Source organism: Acinonyx jubatus, chromosome C2, assembly GCF_027475565.1.
Source record: "Acinonyx jubatus isolate Ajub_Pintada_27869175 chromosome C2, VMU_Ajub_asm_v1.0, whole genome shotgun sequence".
In the NCBI taxonomy this organism is placed as follows: Eukaryota; Metazoa; Chordata; class Mammalia; order Carnivora; family Felidae; genus Acinonyx; species Acinonyx jubatus.
Genome location: NC_069384.1, coordinates 144,879,477 through 144,900,874, shown reverse-complemented (window position 1 = coordinate 144,900,874; position 21,398 = coordinate 144,879,477). Strand labels below are relative to the sequence as shown.

The following is a 21,398-nucleotide window of genomic DNA, read 5'->3' as shown; positions in this document are numbered from 1 at the left end:
GTTCTTCCATCTTGGTCAGTTCCCTCTGCCTTCATGCTTGTCACTTCAGGGTCACAGGATGGCTGCTAAAGCTCCAGGCATCACAATCAAATTCCAAGGTAGAAGTAATGGGGTCATCAGTATTAAGAGAGCACATCTTAGGTTGACCTTGTTTTTTTGTTTATTTTTATTTTTTAAAGCGAACTATTTCCCTATATTCCTTCCTCCTTGTAGGTGTTCCTTTATTTCTCACTAGCCACCACCAGCTAGAAGGAAAGCTGATGACAAATTGGGTTTCTGGCTTTCTTAGCCTCTATCATTGAAAGAGAGCAAGGAATAAAAAGTTGGGAGAAAGGGCTGTTGGATGAGTTGACAAGTTATACCTGCCACACTGGGAAAGAGGCCTTCAGGGCTATCCGTGGGGTCTTGTGGTGCCGACGACGTGAGGAGACCATTTATTAGCAACCTGAAAAAAGGCAGGAAAATCATGACTACAGTGTTTCTAAATGACACCCGGTGAGGACAGTTAATATCTTGTATGACAGCATTTGTTTTCAAAAATTTTATTTTTTTCCCCAAAGATAAAAACTTCACGTGTACGTGAACTACCAGTTACCTAAGCACAGAAGCCTAGCGGGCTGGGCATCAGTTAATGTGAAAAAACCACGGGGGTTTAAGTTGGTCTCTGACTCCGATATGAGTAAGAGAGAGAGAGAGAGAGAGAATCTGACTGAATTCGCAGAAATAAATATCCACAAATTGTGAGTAACTTGGCTACAGCTAGGCTTCTTTTATGTTTTGATAATCTTATTTCTATTTCTAGGACTCGTTTATTCATTCATTCAGGAGAGCTTCATTGACTGTATCCTGCGTGCAGGCCAATGCCTGGCGCCAGAGACACACGATGCAAAGAGGACAAACCACTAAATATGCAGAATGGCCCTGTAAGTAGAAAGTGGGATAATCCCACAAAAATGCAAAGTCAAGGACACTTGGAAGCCGGACACACGGAGGTTTCGATTTGGCCTTGGTGATGCAGCAAGATTTCTCCGAGGAAGTGGTGATTCCGCTGCGGCTGGACAGACAGACATCCGCCAAGCAGATTCACGGGAGGAAGCAGGTACAAGCAGAGAAAATGGGCACTTCTGGAGGTGCCCACACGGAGTGGAGCCGAGTAAATCCTGTGGGGTTTCCAGAGAGGATCGGAAGGGCGGGGGAGGGGCTAGGGCTGTGGGAGGCAGGAAGGTATCCGGAGACAAGGCCGCGAAATTGTGCCAAGGCGGGTCATTCACAGCCTTATGGGCCGCGATAAGGACGTTGGTCTTTATTTGAAAAGCATTGGAATGCATCCTTTTGCCCTCTAGAAGGACCCCCCCTGGCTGGTGTGGACAGAATGAGCTGGAGGGGGCCAAACGGATGCAAAGGAACTGGTTAATGGCTTACCGCACTGCTGGCAGCTGGGACTTTGGGGGGAGAGAGGAGAGAGATTTAGGATTTGAAGATGGATTGGACGTGGAGTGAGGGGGCGGGAGGTTTCTAGGCTGATTCCTAGTGTCTGGCCTTTGGACACCCAGCAGATGGCTTTGCGCTTGAGTTCAAGGTGCGTGGGGGGACATCCGAGGGGCTGTGTGTGCCGCCCGTGGGGTTTACGGGCCTGGAGCTCAGCAGGAAGGTCTGGGTGGAGATGAAGGGCGCGGGGCGGGGGTGGGGGGAGAGGGTCAGGTGCTCACGGATGGGGAGGCTGTCCAGGCAGAGATAGCGGCCAGGGCACGAAAGCTGGCCTGGCCCACACCTGGAGGAGCAGCCAGCCAAGTCTGAGATGAGGAGGCCGCCCTGCCTGGCACATGACCCCGTGGAGTGGGATGTGGGGGGTGGGAGGAAGAGCAGGAGGAGCCAGAAGGGCGTTGCCAGTCGGGGGGCGCAGTGGTCCCCGCGTGTGCTGGCCAGACTGCAGGCTTTACCTGCAGGAAGTTTGGGGGCCTGGGAGGAGCCCAGAGCCCCCCTCCTCTCGTCCTCACCCGAGAAATGAGAAAATACATTCTCCCAAATTGGGTATGTTTAATGAGTCATGTTTAAAATTCCCTCTTCCCAATATTTAAATTGTGCGAGTTTAACCTTTGATCCACCTCGCTTTGTAAACCACTCAGCCGAAATTACTTTTTGGTGATTATTTTTTTCCCCTCGGTGAGCCCATGGCCCTGAATAGAAAACAAGTTTCCAACCCCTCCGCTCCCGAGGTTTGCATTTCAAAAGAGCCCACAGCTGCCGGGGCGGGGCGCTGCAGTGGGTTTGCAGTGGGTCGTGTCTTTTCACTTCCTCTGCCCGAGGAATCGCCGGCAGGCCCGGCGCTGAAGGAGGACTGGGTGTTGACCTCGAGTTGGCCCCAATCCACTGTGCATTTCAAAGCAGATTAGGAGATACTTTGAACAAGCCCTTGCTGCACGTCAGGTGTCCTTCCCTGCGCCTTCGGTGGAACTGGAGACGAGCTCCATGAATTGTTAATGCTGATCTGAAACTGGGCTTTCAATAATGCCTGCCCCGGTCCCTTCTCAGGGTGAAAATCACATTGCAAAGGAGGTCAAAACGCAGTTCTCGAAAGAGAACACCCCCCCCCCCCCGGACGTGATCACTGACAGATTAGAGATGAGAAATTCGGGGGCAAAGTACAAGTTTATTTGGTTATTTTTGTAGGCCGGTAATTTTTCATCCCAGGTGGGTGTGTACGAAATCTTGCCAGATAGATAGTGTCCTCCCTTTCTGACTGCTGGGGATGATTTCTTATGGAGCGTTTCGTTTGGCGTCATTAATATTTTTAGTGGCCGTGGTCAGATTAATAGCTTTTGTTCAGCGGTGTAGAATTTTGTGTCCTAAGGCACTTTAAACACACCTACATGCATACACACACACACACACACACACACGCACGACTTGGGCTCGCTAGACTTTTTATTTTCAATCTCAAACGCCTGCTTTGTGTCCTTGACTTTCCATAAATTCCCCTCCCCGTTACCCCTCCCCCTTCCTGCCAGGCCCACTCACCCAGTTTCTTAGGCCTCGGGTTTTCTTTCCTCCGCAACCTGCCTTCACCCTTCCTTGCCACGGGAATTCTCTCCAGGCACAGTGACACCTGGGAGGGTGAGAAGGGAGAGAAGAAATGATCTACTGCATCTGGGAAATATTCCCCCGTGATACATGCAATACTAACATTTCAGCCTCATGTTAGGGAGAGGATTGAACCCACTCCTTGCAAGAAGGAGTTTCTCTTTCCAGTCTGAAAATCGCGTCAACAGAGAGCACATGGAAAAGATGAGAGCAACACTGGAGAATCAGGCCTTCTCTATATAATACTGTCAACACAGGAATCACAAAGTCATAGGGTTTAAACGGGCCTTCAGGTGTCATTGAGTTCAATCCCCTACCTCCAGGCACGGTAGGATCTGAATTATTTCAGACAGGTGGTTGTCTATATCTGATTTTAAATGGCCTTCAGGGAAAAAATTCCACAGCTTCTCTTGGTAACCGGTTCTAGTCTGTAATAACAGTGATGAAAATGAGGATGGTTTACTCTGGGATGTCTGATGGAATTACTGTCAGTTAGTGAAGAACCCATGGGCAGGACTGGTCCATTGCGCATCTGATTTGTCTAAGTTGGTTCCTTTTTTCCAACTCTCTCATTTTAGCCTTCATTTTACCACCTTGACAGTCCAAAGGCCCTTTCTTTCTTGCTCCTAACGCAGTCCTCTCGTTGGATTTTAAAGTAGTTTCTTTTTGTTTGGGCCTTAGGGGAGAAAAGGCCAGCTGGCTCCTTTCTGCTCTGGGTTATCTTTTGTAGATGGAGAAATTGTTCTTGTTATTTCTGATTTGTCTAAAGTTTGTACTTTACTACATACTCGATAGGATTGGCATTATTCATGGAAATCACAACAAAAAATTAAAACCAAGCTGCTCATATTCTTGCCACGTTAGTGGCTCAAATATTACATTCTTTGGGGTTTCTTCCTAGTACTTGTCCGTGTGTATATAAAGCCTTTTGCATAACTTTTCTTAGATATACCTTCATGCTCTGTTTTTAAAAAATTTAACGTTATAGGTTAAGCACTTGCCCTTTCCTCAGAACTAGTTTAGAAATCAGTGCATACAAGTCCTGTATTGGTTTTCCTGTCACTTATATAAATAACTATTCTCTTCTTATTGGCCATTTAAATAATTTCCAAGTTTTAATAACAAAGGAAAGAAATTGATGTAAGAGCAAATAGAGCTCCCCAGCAAGCCCAAAAGAAGTTGGAAAGAGCAGCCACGGGCTTTTAAATAGCTATTATAAATATCTTAAAGAATCTAGTGGAAGAGATAGGGAGTGTGGTAAACAAGTAGGGTTTCAGCAAAAACAAAAAACAACAACAAAACACCAAGGAAAATGTTAAAAGGAACCAAATGGAAATGCTAGAAGTGAAAAATATCTACCAGAATCGCTTTTAATACCTGTATTGGAAAGGATTGGCGAACATAGAGACAAGTTAACAGAGGTTATGCAAGCTGGACACAGGAAGTAAGAATGAAAAACTGAAAAGTATATCTGAGACCTTAGGAACACTATCGAATGATCTAGTAGAAGTACAGAAGGAGTCCTAGAAAGAGAGGAGACAGTGAACAGGCATAAGAAATATTTAAAGAGATAATGGCCACGAGTTTCTCCAAACTAATGAAAGAGAACAATCTATAGGTCCAAGAATCTCCATGAACCCCAAACATAATAAATTCAAAAGAAACCATAGGCAAACACAGTCAACTTTCGAAAAACAAAGAGAAAGAGAAAATTGTAAAATTAGCCTGATGAAAAAGACACAGTACTTATAGAATGATGGCAGGTTTCTCACCAGGAATAATGTGTATAATGCACATATATCTATATACATACATATATAGTCTGTAAAAGATTATTGACCATTTAAAACACAGAAATAAAAATGTATCTTGGGACTATGACATACGTATCAAGTTCACCAAGGCCAGGCGTTCACAACTAGATGGTTGTAAGTTTCCTAAATTATTCCTAACGTAGTTTGACATTATTTTACTGTGATAACTGAAGGTTCCAATTAAATCTCTAGGTCAATCCTTTAAAAGTAACACAAAGCATATCATTTCTTAATAGAAGGGATAAGATGGAGTACAAAGAAAACAACAACAACAGAACAAAACTTGACTAGCCCAGAACATAGGAAATTAGGAAGAGGAAAAAGGAGCGAAAAGAAATAGGAAAAAATATGAAGATGCTACCTTCTTCATAGCAATAATGACATTGGATGTAAATGGACTAAATGTTCTACACTAAAAGACAAAGAATCTCAGATTGTATAAAGAAGCAATATCCAATTATATGCTGTTTACCTGAGGCAAACTTTATAAAAAAAAAAAGACGGGTTGATAGTGGGTGGACACAGATATACTATGTAAACAGTGAGCACAAGAAAGCTGGTCTGGTTTTGTTACTGTCAGAAAAATAGACCTCATTACAAGGAATACTACCAGAAATAAAGAGGGAAACTTCATAATGATGATGAAAGGGTCAATTCATCAGTAAGACAGAGCGATCCTAAAAGCATATGCATCTAATGACAGAGCACCAAGATACTTGAAGCAAAATTGATGGCACTAAAAGGAGAAACAGACAAGTCTGCCATCATGAAGGTTATCAAAACCTCCTGTAAGGCCCTTTGTATTCTCAACTCACACATGCACATATGGACACTCCCGCACTGATGGAAATCTCTGGGGCTTTTGCAGGTGGCTCATGCTTCTAGGGCTATGAGAGAAGAGGAACTTTGACCCTTGGCATGAGCAGGTGAGCCCTTCACTGCAGAACAGTCCTGGAAGGGGTCACCCATGTGGGAAGATATGACCACTCAGCCCCCCCATTTCCCAGCCATGGAGAACCTCCCATTTCCCCCCAGTGACGATGATTGATTGGTGTACCATGATGTAGAAAATGTGGGAAGACTCTGTTTTGTCATTTTGTTCTCCCTACCCTGCCTTGATTCTCTCTCACTGACTTATGTTCCAGGTGGAACATTCTATGGTGCTGAGCCAGTAGGGCCCTGAAAATTCGGGGCTATTCTGTGGCAGCCCCTGGTGCCATATTGGGCCTGTGGTTGGCTACAGAGCTTTCCCCCAGGCCATCCTGGAAATGGTGTGCAGGTCTGAAGGTCCTGCTTGAAGGGATGAGTTTGTTCCAGCCCTTGGTGATGCTACCCACTACCCGGGAGGTGGTGGTATGGTCTTTCTTGCCGACAAAACCGAACTTGTAGGGAGAAAGAGCCTGGCATAACTTTTTCTGCCCTCGACAAAGAAAAAGTAAAATTTCTGAGCTCAGGAATATTAAAAGGGAGATTCTGAAGTGCTGGAATCCCTGTTGAAGGAGGCCAGCCTTGAGCCAAGTTATCAGGAATGCTGAGCCTGGAAGCAAATAAAAAACAAGTGGAACACGTTCCTTCTTGAGGTAAAAATAGACTTGTCAGTAAAACAGTAAAGTCAAGAGAAGTCTAAATGTCTAAGGTGAGAGGTGACGAGGGTCACATCACAAGGATGCTTAGTTGCCAGAAGATGAATCAGAAGCCATTCAATACCAAGTGGCTGAAGCCAAGATAGCTGTACAGTTCTGTCAGGAGAGCAAAGAACAACTCAATGATGCCATTAAATAAAAGTGTGGATGAATATGTCCATCTTCCGGAAAGCACAAAACTACTTTCATGAGAATGAAAAGGATAGAAAGAGTAAAAGACTCTCCTCAGTGAACAGAAACAAATGGTTGAAGACTCTACAGCAGCGGTTTTCGAACGTTTTGATGTCAGAACCCTTTAAACTCTTTTATAAATTTTTTTTTCAACGTTTATTTATTTTTGGGACAGAGAGAGACAGAGCATGAACGGGGGAGGGGCAGAGAGAGAGGGAGACACAGAATCGGAAACAGGCTCCAGGCTCTGAGCCATCAGCCCAGAGCCCGACGTGGGGCTCGAACTCCCGGACCGCGAGATCGTGACCTGGCTGAAGTCGGACGCTTAACCGACTGCGCCACCCAGGCGCCCCCCTTTAAACTCTTAAAAATTATTGAGGACCCCAATACTTACGTGGGTTTATATCCGTGACATTTACTGTATCAGAAATTAAGATGGGGAAAATATAAGGATAGCGTTTATACATTATTGTATTTTTCATAATAATTGTACAATTATTTGTTACTTTTGTATTTATTATCACACATTTTAAAAATAAATTACATTTTTACATTTTAAAAATAAATAACATTTATTTACATTTTACGTTTTAAAAAGAAAGAACAAATCCTAAAGAAAAATGGACAAAATTTTCCAAAAAAGAGTGAGTGAGAATTATTGGTATTATCCTTCATATTTACAATTTTTTTTAAAAAGTCTGACTTAATAGGGGCGCCTGGGTGGCTTAGTCGGTTAAGTATTGACTTCAGCTCAGGTCATGATCTCACGGTTCGTGGATTCGAGCCCCATGTCAGGCTCTATGCTGACAGCTCGGAGCCTGGAGCCTGCTTCGGATTCTAGGTCTCCCTGTCCCTCTGCTCCTCCCCTGTTCATGTTGTCTTTCTCCCAAAAATACATAAACATTAAAAAAAAAATTTTTTTTTTAAGTCTGGCTTAATAGAAGATAGCTGGATTATATCTGTTTCCGCATTCAATATGTTGCAATATGTTGCCATATCTCAAGTACATGAAAAATCCTATCTGAAACAAATCCATAGTTGGAAAAAGGAGGAGTATGTTAGCAACCTTTTAACAGATAATTGTGGCTATTCTTTGTTACCCTACTAAAACTTGGCAATTGTTTATTGAAGGGTAGTTCTAATGTGGAATGTGACATCATATCAGTGAAATTTTCATGCTCTGTTAGGTTAAAATTAATTAGTCTGTTTTGCACTTTGAATAGGTTTTTCCTTTTTTTTTTTTTTAACCTCTGCATGATTTTGTGACATAGTGTATTGGCTCCTTGAAATATATTGGTTCACTGACTTATCTGAATCTTCCAAATGTTGACATATTTCATTATAAAATCTCAAAATGTTCTGCTCATTAATAACACTGCTGATTTTATCAGGAAGGGCTCTTTAAGTATTGGGAAGCTGTCAAACTCATGTAACAGATACAATTTTTTCCAGAATTGTAATATTCATTTGAAACTTGAATCTTACCATTGACACAAAAATACTGTCAGGTGTTGTCCTGGAAGTGACAGGCTTACTTAATTTATTTTCAAGAAAATGTCTGCCAAATACCTAAATTTGTATAGTTTGTCTGTTTTTCTTTAAGTAGAATAGTGTTCTATGAAAAAAGTGACTAGTGGCTAGTGTAGCTTGCAACTCAGTCAGCTGTACATGTGCTTTCCCTCCTGGTAATCGTCACACTTCAGAATGAAGCAGAAGTCTTTTATGTGTTGTTCTCATTTTTTTTTTTCGTGATATTAGAACACGAAATTTTCATAAAATTTATAGGTTTGTTTCTGCTTCATCAAGTTCATTCTTAAGTAGAGCTGACTTAAAAAAAATTTTATTTCGTGGGGGTACCTGGGTGGTTCAGTTGGTTTAAGCATTGGACTCTTGAGTTCAACTCAGGGCATGATCTCACAGTTCACGAGTTCAAGCCCCACGTTGGGCTCTGCACTGATGGTGTGGAGCCTGCTTGGGATACTCTGCCTCCATCTCCCTCTGCCCCTCCCCTACTTGCTGTCTGTCTCCCTCCCTCATAATAAATAAATAAACATAAAAAAATTTTTTTAACCTGAAATTGCAAGGTGGATAAAGAATACAATGACTACTAATACAGTTTGGGGCCTTGACCTTGATTCATATTAGAGTGTCACCAGTTTTACCCATCATTGGTTTTGCATCATTGGTGCAAACATCACCTGCAAAAAAAGAGAATAATATCTCAGTATTATAAAGTCATAAGGTTATAAAAGTTGTTTTGACCTCATAGCCTCCCTACAAGAGTCTTGGGGACCCTCCAGGGGTCCATGGATCATGCTTTCAGAACCAGTGGTCTAAAGCGTGGATGGAGAAAGTTCTACAGGAGAGGGAATGTCAGATCAACACTGACTGAATAGCTGCTGAAAATGGCAGTTTGGGCTGCTGTCCTTGGAAAAGATAGCATGGATGAAGGTCACCAGGAAATGGACATAAGGAGAGAGTCAAAAATTGGACACCACTTAGGTTGACCACTTAGGTTAATATGAGCTTTGAGGAAACTGTCCACATCTTTAATTTTTTTTAATTGAAAAAAAAAAACTTTTTTTTTTTTTGAGAGAAAGAGACAGAGATTGGGAGAGTGAGAACAGGGGGAGAGGGTGAGAGAAGAATCTTAAGCAGGGTCCACACTCAGCATGGAGCCTGACACGGGGCTTGATCCTGCGACCCTGGGATCATGACCTGAGCTGAAATCAAGAGTCAGATGCTCAACCAAGTGTCTCAGGTGCCCCTGGTCCACATCTTTAAAAGTAGGGCCTGATGGGAACCATCCTGAAGATGCTTTGGGTAATGTAGGTCATCCTGATTCCTCTTTACCGCCTGCAAGTGAAGTTGGTGCAGGCTTTTTCCCTAAATCACATCATCCAGTTGAAGGTCCCATACTGGGAATGGACCCATGGGAGTATATTATGAGAGAAGAATAGCTGTCTCCTCCAAGAAACTTGTATGAAGTCCCAAAACTACTTCCCACAGGGGATTTTCCTGGTGCTTCATAACCTCCGCTAGTGCCGAGGAACATCTGCCTGCCAAGAAGTTTCATTTCCTGTGACTCTTATATATATATATTTTATATATATATAATGAATAAACATTTATAGATATATGTATATACATATATCTATAAATGTTTATTCATTTTTGACAGAATGAATGTGTGAGTAGGGGAGGGGTAGAGAGGGGGGTGCAGAGGATCCAAAGCAGGCTCTGTGCTGACACCAGTAAGCTCGATGCGGGGCTTGAACTCATGAACCGAGATATTGTGACCAGAGCTGAGGTTGGATGCTTAACTGACTGAGCCACTCGGGGGCTCCTTCTCTGTAACTTTTAACAAGAGCTGGATTTTACCCCTGCCGCAAAGGGATGAGTTCCCTAAGGATGAGTCAGCCTTCCAAAGAACCTCCTTCTGAAGGTCTAAACCAGGACAATCATATTAATAATGTTTCTGTCACTTTCTTAGAGACGTTTTGAATTCTTATTTAGTTTAACAGCTGTTGTTTAAGTGATTGTACATTTGTTCAAATTGAAGCTTGAAAGAATTATAATACTTAGGGTTGTATTTTGTAAGTAGTAGAGTTGTTTTATAAATTAGAATCTTATGAATGAATTATTTCCATTTTATTGTACTCTCTAGGTAGTAGCCGATTTGCATTTTGACTTGATTAATCAGTCCGCCACAACACCAACTATAATAGGCATTTTGCACGCATTTAAAACATTGAAGGCCGGTTTTCTTTGCTGAGAACTATGTTTTCTGTTATAAAGTATTGAGAACGTTGTGAAAGTTGTTTCAAGTTTCCTGAATAAATTTTCATTGGTTTTAAAAGAGTAGTAGAGGGGCGCCTGGGTGGCTCAGTCAGTTGAGCGTCTGACTTCGCTCAGGTCACGATCTCGCAGTTTGTGAGTTCGAGCCCCGCATCAGTCTCTGTGCTGACAGCTCAGAGCCTGGAGCCTGCTTCAGATTCTGTGTCTCCCTCTCTCTCTGGCCCTCCCCCCGTTCATGCTCTGTCTCTCTCTGTCTCAAAAATAAATAAATGTTAAAAAAAAAAAATTAAAAAAAAAAGAGTAGTAGATAAACGAATAAAGTTGTATCAAAGAATGCTTTTTGTTTCAGGGTTGCAGCTGGGGTGAAAGAGCGTGAAATGCCCATGTGTCTAAAGAAGGTGCCATATCACCCACGTGGTGCTTCCTAAAGGGAGATCCAAAAGACTAACTCTGTCCCACATAGGTACCTCTAGTCTATGTGTTTGGGAAGGCATCACTCACCTCTATTCTATACATATGGGAAGGCAGAGGAACTGGGGATTTTCCTAGTGAGACTCTGTGGAGAGATGAAGGAGGGCTCTTTCTTCCCATTCCTCTCTCCGGACACCTTAAGCCAAATGACGGGGGCCTCAACGGAACTCCTGGATCCATGTCCCGTGTCTGGTCCATACCTAAAAATATCTAAAGGTGAGAGGCAAGTTATATCTTCCCTTGAGGTCAGAGCACGGGGAGGGTGGCCACAGGAGCAAAAGGCACTCTCAGTGGTGGTTGGAGCAAGGGTGGCTCTTGGAAGCCACTGAGCTTGTTTTGAAGCATCCTGCCCAAGAGGTCTGCCTGTGCCAAGTCCTAACCCAAAAGCAAGAGTTTGTGCTCAACTGGGACAATGTAGTGGGAGGCCACTGAGTGGGGAGTTACCCTCCAAAAGGGATAAAGAGACAGGGTGACTAATATTTAGGTATCTCCCCCCTCCCTGCCCCCACAGCTCTGACCCCAGATTTATATTAGTCAAGTAAGACTTTTCACTCCCCTCTACCTCTCTTCCCCAGCCCCCATCCTAAACAGCGATCTGATAAGGGAAATAAAAAGTAGAAAAGGCTGTCTCTCTACCTCCCCGCCCACCACTGCCTCCCAATCTTTATCACAGGTTTCTAAGTTTAGATCAGACCAAGAGTTTTCAATTAAGTGAGATTAAAGTTTTGATTCAGATTTTATTAAACATTTTAATACCCCTAAATAAGACAGGTTTTTTTAATTTTTAATACTTTAAAGTGATTGAAAAGCTGTAGGCTCTACTTCAAATACCATCCAACAAAGAAACAAATGTTAAAAGAAGGAAGATATTTCAATATTTTACTCCCACTAGGTTTGGACTGTTAAATATCTTCATTATGATAATGATGAATATCCTTGGGCATGAATTTTTATTCTTCGTTGGAGCAGTTTCCTTAAGATGAATGCCCAGATGTGAAGTAATTGGTCAAAGGCTATGAACATCATTATGGTTTCAGATAAGCAATTGTTAAATTGACAACCCATATGTTTGCCAACATAAACTGCCACTAGCAACATAGGAAAAAATCAATTTCATGCCAAATTTCATTGAACTGTCACTACCCTTATGAGATGTCACAAGTCAAGGTCAAAAGAATATAATACAGAAAGTAGAATAGTTCTCATAAGTTCCGGTTTTCTCTTTGTACTTATGACTATTCTCTTTGGGAAAAAATACACAAATGTTCGTGTGGATTTTGTTTTGAAAAAACAAAAATATGTTTATATAGTACGTACTTGTATTCACTTTGTTATATCTTTCCATATCAATACACAAGTTCTGCCTTAATGAATGTTCCAATATCTTGCAATAAAAATGATAATATACATTAAAAATTCAACATTAGGGAAAAAGTCACATTAAATTTCTCATAACTAATTAATTGATTGATTTTACAAACATTGGAGTCTTTTTTTTTCTTCCTCCCTCTTTCTTTATTATTGTATTTTGTATTGTACATTATTTTCAGGGTACCATGTTGTGCCATGTAGCATTCATTTATTTAATACATAGATACTGCATATATAGGCTTGAATTAAAAAGAAAAAATTACATCTGCTCGCTGGAGTTTCCACCCTAGTGGAGTTCTCTTTCACTTTCTACTTTGTCTTCTCAAGTTTAATACTTAAACCCAAAAGTTTGGCCATTAATTAATAGTGATCTTCCTAGTAGCCAACACAAAGTGGGAAAATTAATGAGATACATAAGTTACAGTTGCTGAGGAAATGCAGTTATTCACAGTTGTAGGACTGGAGAGAATATTTCCTGTGGGTCTTCATTAAAGAGATACCTTATGATATAGAGAGCAGTGTTCTCAACATTATCTCATTAGCACAAACTGAATTCCATAGTGCTGTTTTCTATTATGTTTTTCAAAACAGATCAATGACCTAATGCCAAACACAATTCAGAAAAATAAGTTCTTTAAGGAGTACGTATCTTGTGGATCAGGCTTTCTGACTTAACCTAATGACATAATTTAGAGGGTCTACAGATGAGATTTCAGAATCTAGAAGAATATATTGACCACACATGTTTCCTGAAATCCTCCATTAACAATAATATCTTGTACAACAGAACTTTCTGTAAGAATTGGGTTAGCAGCTAGGGTGCCTGAGTGGCTCAGTTGGTTAAGCATCCGATTCAACTCCGGTCAGGATCTCATGGTTCATGAGTTTGGACCCCATGTCAGCCTCTGTACAGACAGCTCAGAGCCTGGAGCCTGCTTCAGATTCTTTGTCTCCCTCTCTCTGCCCTCCCCTGCTCCTGCTCTGTCTCTCTCTCTCTCAAAAATAAATAAACATTAAAAAAAAAAAAAGAAGAATAGGGTAGCAGGGTGGTTTTAGAGTATACTTCATGATGAGTGTAGATATTCTATGTCACTAATTTACAGTGTAAGGATACTTTAATAGCCTCTGCAATGTATCAAACACTGTACTAGGAAGTTGGTATAGAGAGGTGGATAAGATATAACTCTACCCCACAATGCTCATAGTCTCAAAGGGAACCAAAATTTGTACACAAACATCTATGAGATACTAAATTTCAAGGGCCATAAAAAGAGTCCAGATAAAGGGCAATTCATTTATTCATTTAACAACCATTTATTTAGTGCCTAGTATTGCCAGGTATTGTGTTAAGGGTTGGTGATACAAAGTGATACAACAAGATGCCTACCAACAAAATTTTAGAAAATGAAAAAAAAAAAGTATCATTTATAAAAGCACCCAAAGTATCAAATACCTGTTAGTAAATCTAACAAACAGCATGAAATATCTTCACAAACATTGTGGACAGAAACTAAAAAGGACTGAATGAGTGGAAAGACATACTATGTTCATGGATTGGAGGCATCAGTATTGTTAAGATGTCAATAGTCACCAAATTGATCTCAGTTTTATGCAGTCTCAAAAATTATGTTAGTTGCAAATTCATCAAGTTGTATACATTAAAATATCTATAGCTTTTTGTATGTAAACAATTGCATTAGAAACTTTTTTGGGGGGTGAAAATTGATCAGCTGATCCTAAAATTTATAAGGAAATGCAAGAAACTTAGAAGGGCTGTCATAAGCAAATGGAGCCCCAAATATGACTGCACCTTGATCTCTGGAATCTGTGAATGTTATGTTACATAGCAAACGTAGGTATAATTAGAGCTACTGAATTTAAAATAGGGTGGTTATCCTGGATTATACGGGTGGGCCCGATTCAATTATATGAGCTTTGAAAGCAAAGAACTTTTTTTGGCTGGAGATAGAAGAGAGGCAGCACGAAAACTGGAGAATTTGAAATATAAGAAGGTGTCGATGTGCCATTGCTGATTTAAATGTGGAGGAGGCTACATGATAAGGAATGAAAGTGGCCTTAAAGGGTTGACAGAGGCTCCCACTGACAGTGAGCAAGGCAACAGAGACCTCAGCATTGTAGCCAAAAAGGACTGAATTCAGCTAAGAACCTGAATCAAATTGAAAGGAGGTTATCCCTGAGAGATTCCAAATAAAAGCCCAAGCTGACTGATGTCTTGGTCTGTGGCCTCATGAGGCCAAGAGTAGAGGAACCACCTGAGCCTGTTCAGACCTCTGATCTACAGAACTGTGAGACAAGGAATTTGTATTGTTTTAAGCTGCTGAGTCTGTGATAAATTGTTATGGCAGCAATAGAAAACTAATGCAATACCAAAGGTGATCTTAAGAACAACACTGGAGGACTTACGCTCCGGAAATACAAATTCCTACCTTCTTGGCATCTATACTTTAATGCAACGAGACTTTGAGGAGGAGAGGGTACTCCATGTATCAAAAATTGTCCTGAATCATGTCAGGTATTTGCTCAGTAGGGCGCTTTGTGGTCCCAGTTTCACCCCTTATAGGCATTGCTTATTTCCACTTTGCCAATATCACTGTTCCACATGGAATGTCTTTCTCCCCTTGTCCTACCTAAATGCCACTAATGATTCCAGGTTGTGAGCTCCATAAAAACAGTAACAAGAATAACAACAATGCAGTGAAATTTCTTTGGATATTTTGTACTGCATTGATCATATTCTTTTTTGGTCTCTTATTCTATTCACAGTCAGAATCATAGAGTAAAGCAGTTATTGTGTTTCATTGGTGTTAATGTAACCAATCTATTTTGTGGTCTCCTTTTAGTCCTTCCCCTCATTTCTGAGAACTGTCCCTCTCTGAAGTTTCAGATGAAAGAATGGCTTCTGAGGCCATGTGTGTGTGTTATGACCATTTCCCTCTCTGGCCAAAACTGATTGGGTTGAAATGGATCCCAGGCCCAGGATCTGAGCCGATTTGATTCTCTGGAGAAATCGAACCAATTACCACAGACACAGGGGGTGGTTGTGTGTTACTTAGTGGCCTCCAATGTACATTACATCCTAAATAAGTGGGGTAAGTATCCTCACCCTTGTGCACTCCCCTCCCTGTGAACCTTGGTTTTAACCAAAAGAATGCAGCAGAAGTGATGCTGTGCCAGTTTTACTACAATGAGCATGTATTTCATGTCCTCATAACTAGAAAAGACATTCAAATGCAAACTGGAGCTCATGGCATCATAGGGTTGATATGAGACTTAAATGAACTTATATACATGATGTGCCTTGCCTGGTGCTTGCTACATGCCTGATAATTAATAGGGGTATAAAAATGTGAGTTGCATTTCCCAAGTAATTACTTGGAGACTGATGGCTTTCTGAATTATTCTTTAAGTAGTATGGTTATAGAATGCCCAATTCCCTTAGACTAAATATGGTTATGTGAGCCATGGCTGCTAAGGAATTGGATGAAGTCTGTGGCCTCGAAGAAATGCTATAAAACCTGCAAAAAAACACATAACATCAGATGGGAGCCTAGCCTGTATGAACATGACAAACCAACTGAGTTGATCAGTTTATAGCTCATGGGTCAACCCATAACAAACTTAAAGACTGCTCACAGAAGTCTCTTTACCTTCCTGCTACCATGTGAGGAGACAAAGCCTTGCTTTTTCTGGAAGGTTCCCAAGCCTGGAACCAAAGTTCAGCTCTTTAATCCTGTTGTGTACCCTCTGCTACCTGGTGGAGTTGTGTGTCAAGGGATAATAAGCTGAGAACTCACCATGAGCCAGATACTGGTCTAACTGCTTGATATGTATTTACTTGTTTCATTTTTCCAACATCCCTACTACAAATATTCTCAATAGTTGAAGAAACTGAGTTAGGAGTGGTTAAACCCCTTTACCTTGTGCAACTGATTAGTAGCAGAGGACTTGACTCAGGCAGTCTAATCCAGAATTTGTGTTTTTACATTTGCATGATTTAGCTGTAGAATGAGAAATCTCAGCATGAGAACTCCTTGAAGTCACAAATTTCAGATATCCCCAAAACAATCATGGAACCTTGCTTTGTCACACTTAAAGATAAAGTTCATTTCTCAAAGTACTTTCAGTCCGCTCTTTTTGGGCCACTGAAAAGAACTGTATTTATGAACTTCGTCCTCACTTTGTGGTGTTTCTTTGCCTCCTAGAACATAAAGATCAAGGATGTGGTGGGCCATTTTCTTGGCATATCTTTGGGCCAAAAGTGGCTCTTCTAGGAAGTCTCTCAGGCCCTATGATGGTGCTCTATCCTTTTAGGTTCCTGCACTTGAATATCTCCTTCTCCTAATTTCTCTCCCTGGGGTCCAGCCTTGGTAATTTCCACAAATTAGTTTCCCTAGTTCCTATTCTGATTAGCTAAAATACAGGCATGTTTTTGTATGTTGGTTACTTTCTTTTGTTCATATTCTTTCCTCTACTGCCTGACTTCCCCATTTTGCTGTTTTCTGTCAGTTTCTGACATTTTGAACATAATATCTATACTACCTCCTTCTATTCTTAATTTATATAAAATGACGCTTGCATGTACACCTGAAGAAATGGGCTATTTGTCACACACCATTTACCAAGGTTTTGCTTTTCCTACAATTACTTATTCTTGATGGGACATTCATTTATAACAGAAACTGGGCTTCTTTTATGACATTAAGATCTGAAGACTTGTGCTGATTTTCTCCAAATTCCCACTTCTTGGAGAAATCTGGAGTTTTTCATACCTTTCAGTAGTTCAGTTCTACACGGGCAAAACTTGGGGACCAGAAGAGATACCTTTTCTTAGACGCCAGGCAGATCAGTATTTTCCTATCATGTTTGCTCACAGAATGCAACCTAATCTTAAAATCCCTTAGGTATGTTCTGAGATCCCTGATGGGTTAAACTTCGATGGAGTGAGAAATTAATCAATTTCTGCCTCCGGTTTCTGTTAGTGCTACCAGACCATGTGGCCTCACGGAAGCTTCTAACTGATATATAGCAATAATATGCAGGAAGACAAAGGCATCTCCAGTGGGACCATGAGTGATCCTGGAGCATGAACAGCTTAAAATTCCAGATTGTGGTGTTGGTATTGGAATACCTGCTTGTCCTTTCAGGAAAGAGTACTCTTCAAACAGGTAATTTTTAAACACATAAATATATTTTTAAAATATTTATTTATCTTGAGAGAGAAAGCATACATGAGCCAGTGGGGGAGGGCACATGAGCAGGGGCGGGTGAGCAAGGGCAGAGGAAGGTGGGGAAGGGTGAGGGAGGGGCAAGGAAGGGGCAAAGCGAGACAGAGAGAGAGAGAGAGAGAGAGAGAGAGAGAGAGAGAGAGAGAGAATCCTAAGCAGGTTCCCTGCTGTCAACATGGGGTTCGATATCACGGACTGAGATCATGACCTGAGCCGAAATCAAGAGTCGGATGCTTAACTGACTGAGCCTGCTGTCAACATGGGGTTCGATATCACGGACTGAGATCATGACCTGAGCCGAAATCAAGAGTCGGATGCTTAACTGACTGAGCCAACCAGGCACCCTTTAAAATAGGTAATTTGTTGGCAGGTGTCTTAGGTTGGGGTCCCTAGAAACAGAACTCAAGACAGAGATTTGGGTGCGTGTGACTTATTGAGGGGGTGCTCTTCAGGAATAACCTCTAAGGGAGGGGAAGAAGCAGGGCTGGGAAGGGGAAGGATTCAAACAAAGCCATCATTTCAGGAAAAAGTGTAGCTTGGCCTTGATTCATGTAGGCTTTGGGGCATAAAGAGTGCCACAAGGTTGTCTCACCCTGAGACAGGGGAGGGGCTGGGGATTAGTAGTAGTAGTAGTAGTAGTATCATTTACCCCTTATTAGTCAGTTCTCTGCCATCATTCCCCTCCCCCTTTGGTTGTGTCAACTTATAGGCAGCTCCTGGCCAGCTGGCCCTCTTTAGCCAAGTGCAATTCTCTGGCAAAGGTTATTCAGGTAAGCTATTAATGGCAACATTTGCTGCAGCTGGGGGATGGATGGGCATGGCAGCTGGAAAGGGGTGTTGGCGGATTCAGTTCCTGGTGATGGCCCACTTCCAGGCTAGGGATGACATCTTCTAGCTGCAAGGTCAGATAATAAACTGGCAGCACTGGATGAAAACTTATGTCCACCTGTTTTCCTTTTAACCCCAGGGTAGGGTCATGGTCAGCGTAGGAATTTATAGGAGACGTTCTGTTTTGTTAAATCCATGTGTTGGATCTCATTTTAGATTTTAGAGAGCCAGGCTACAGAATCACATCACAAACTGAAATGGGGGTCTTTACTGAATAGGGATGGGAAATCTTTTGGTTGAAGAAAAAATATAACTGAATTATTATATTTCCAACGAAAAAGCAATTGCAAAGGCCTGTGTCCATAGCACTTTGGTTTTAGAGATTAAGTTTGCTCGGGAAATGAAGGACATTATTTAAATCATGCGTGGATCATACTCTGAAATTAAGAGCAAGTAGAAGAATAAAAGGGAAAAAGGGAAGATAGTTGATTAAGGTGAAGAGGGGAAAATTTTCTTTAGTAGAATGACTCAGATCTTAGCACGTAGTGTAGGCAGAGAGGAAATGGAACATGAGACCTTGGGGGCCAGATTAAATGTATCTAAGAGTGGACAGGAGAAGCACGTCCATTTAGCTACCCCTTCTGGATGAAGGGATTGCTATATAACTGCCCTAAGACCAGAAAAGGTAAGCGATCTCAGGGAGGAGATGGGAATAGGTTCCCCAGGGTTTCCTGAAGTTTGGAAACGGTGGTGGGAATGCAGCTCTATGGAACTGTGGATAGATATTCCCTGACAAGAACAAGTGGGTGTGTACCCCTCGAGGACCGAGACAGCCATGCTATATTCGAACAGGTGTGAACGAGGAGACCCGAGAAGCCAGGATGAAACGCTCACGGCAGGGAGTCATGAACTGGAAGGCGGGATGGTTATCGTAGATGGGGAAGTAGGAATTGCCTGTGCCCCCAGGGAACCTGCCAGGGAGATTTATGGAATTCGGATCCTCTCAAGGGAAGGCACAGGGCAAATAAGAACTACTAGAAGGGAGCCAGGCAAGATAAATAAACGAGGTCAGTCCCGAGTTGGCGATTGATCTGATGAGGTCACGCCTCCTGAGTGGGATTGGACGATTTAGGAAAGCGAGGGTAGATATTTGTTTCAAAATTGTATGCTTTGGGAAACGCTTCATTCCTTGACTTGGTATCAGGTACCCCGGGGGATCCTCAAGACAAACTCTAGAGGAGTAAGTTAGAAAGACAAATGTCTGGCCCAGAAAAAGCAATATGAAAGCGAACAGAATGAGGGCGCTCAGTCAGCAAGCAGTTTCCGTCCTCTCAATAGGGAAGGCTGGAGGTCCCTTTAAGAAGCAGTGCAAACTGCCACCTTCTGAGCTGAGGCTTCTCATGGGAACAGAGGGACAGGGAACCCCAGAGGCCCATCACACCCATGCAGAAGACAGATGGAACAGAAGGAAACGTTAAAGGCTGGGATTTTCAAAAGCAGAAGAAAGATAGGGTCTCCAGGAGCATGCAATCTAGGGGCGTGCTCTTACTGGGTCCCTGGACGCAGGCTCCAGAGCCATCCCTGGCAGCATCCTGAAGATGCCGAAGATGAAACTGGGAAGAGTCCATTGTGGCGAGGAGGTCGTGAAATAAACACAGAGCATTCAAATGAGAACAGACAGAAGTTACTTCCGGAGTTTGCTATAGCAAGGGAGTCAGCCACCATCACTTCTATTTGGCAGAAAGTCAAAGGCAAACATAGGCTGGGAGAGCCTTATAGGGAAGACTTTAAATGTGCTCTGATTGGAGGTTGTTGGCATGGAGAATCTGGAAGTAGGTGAATCAGAAGTCAGACACCTTATGCACCTGATTTGGCTTCCTCCGTTGCTGAGCTGGAACTGAGAGCAAAAACTTGAGAAGCTGGCATGACTGTCTGAGCTGATTGCTGCAGAGGTGATGGGTCACAGTTCTATTTTCATCTATTCTCTTGCCATTGGCTGTTTGAATATTTGGTTTTTCAAGAGTGAAACTGCCCCAGGGAGCAAGTTTCATGGACTCATAACATTTTCATAGCAGGAAGACTGTGGCTGGGATTGAAAGTGGCTATTTGCACACAGAAATGTAGAAGTGATGTCCTTATTTGAAACCTATTCTCAATACATCACTGGGATGTCAGGGACCAAAGGTTCAGAGGCGAATGGAAAAGATGAAGTTCTGAATATGCAAGAAGAGAAAGTAAGTTACCCCCTGTAAGGCCTGCTGGTTGGGAGTGTTGCCATGGCAAATTTCTAGTTTACCACTCTCCAAGAAGAGAACAAGCATGGCTGGATTCCTTCCCCGTCAGAAAAACATTGTGTCATAATTAACATCTTGATGTGTCATATTACCCATTTAATTCTAGGGTCACAGGTCATAGATATCGTATAGCACTCAAGCAAGGCTAAGATGAAGAGGATTTTTTTTTTTCAGGCTTCCTTGTCCGCAGATGACCCTGGGGATGTGCTATGTATTTTTATAAAAATAATAAAGATTAGACTAAATCCTGGTTTCTGGGTATGCCATTGTGAATAGAATAATTTCTCTAGGGTAGAGAGTTTGCTTGTATTTTTAAAATTTGGGGATGTATGGCTGACACTGAGATACTCTCGTGCCCAATTAACCCTTCAGATTGTTTAAAGCAGAGATGCATGAAGAATTTGGGTTGCATTAATGCAACTTTGGAGTCTGGAAGGAACTATTCCCATTCCAGTGGATAACAACCCAGGCTGAAGCACGGACAGAGCTCTGTCTTGAGCTGAGCAAGGTCCTTTGACTGAGATGGGGCAGAAAAATAACCTTGGGGAAGTTGATTTGGGAATTTTCTTTCTTTCTTTTTTTAATGTTTATTTTTGAGACAGAGTGCATGAGCAGGGAAGGGGCAGAAAGAGAGGGGGACACAGGATGTGAAGGAGGGCTCTGGGCTGACAGCAGCAAGCC

At 42.1% G+C, this 21,398-nt stretch overlaps 1 long non-coding RNA gene across 3 annotated transcripts in view; it reads left to right on the top strand.

The window, feature by feature from the left end:
* The first annotated feature begins 678 nt into the window (after positions 1-678).
* Positions 679-21,398, top strand: part of LOC113594153 (uncharacterized) — an 84,948-nt gene continuing 64,228 nt past the window's right edge. For 2 of the 3 annotated variants that reach the window (XR_008298043.1, XR_008298044.1), the window contains exons 1-2: positions 680-1,099; positions 17,350-17,535. This is a non-coding gene — a long non-coding RNA (uncharacterized LOC113594153). Of the gene's footprint in view, positions 1,100-17,349; positions 17,536-21,398 lie in introns of all 3 variants that reach the window. The other variant, XR_008298042.1, reaches the window with a different exon arrangement.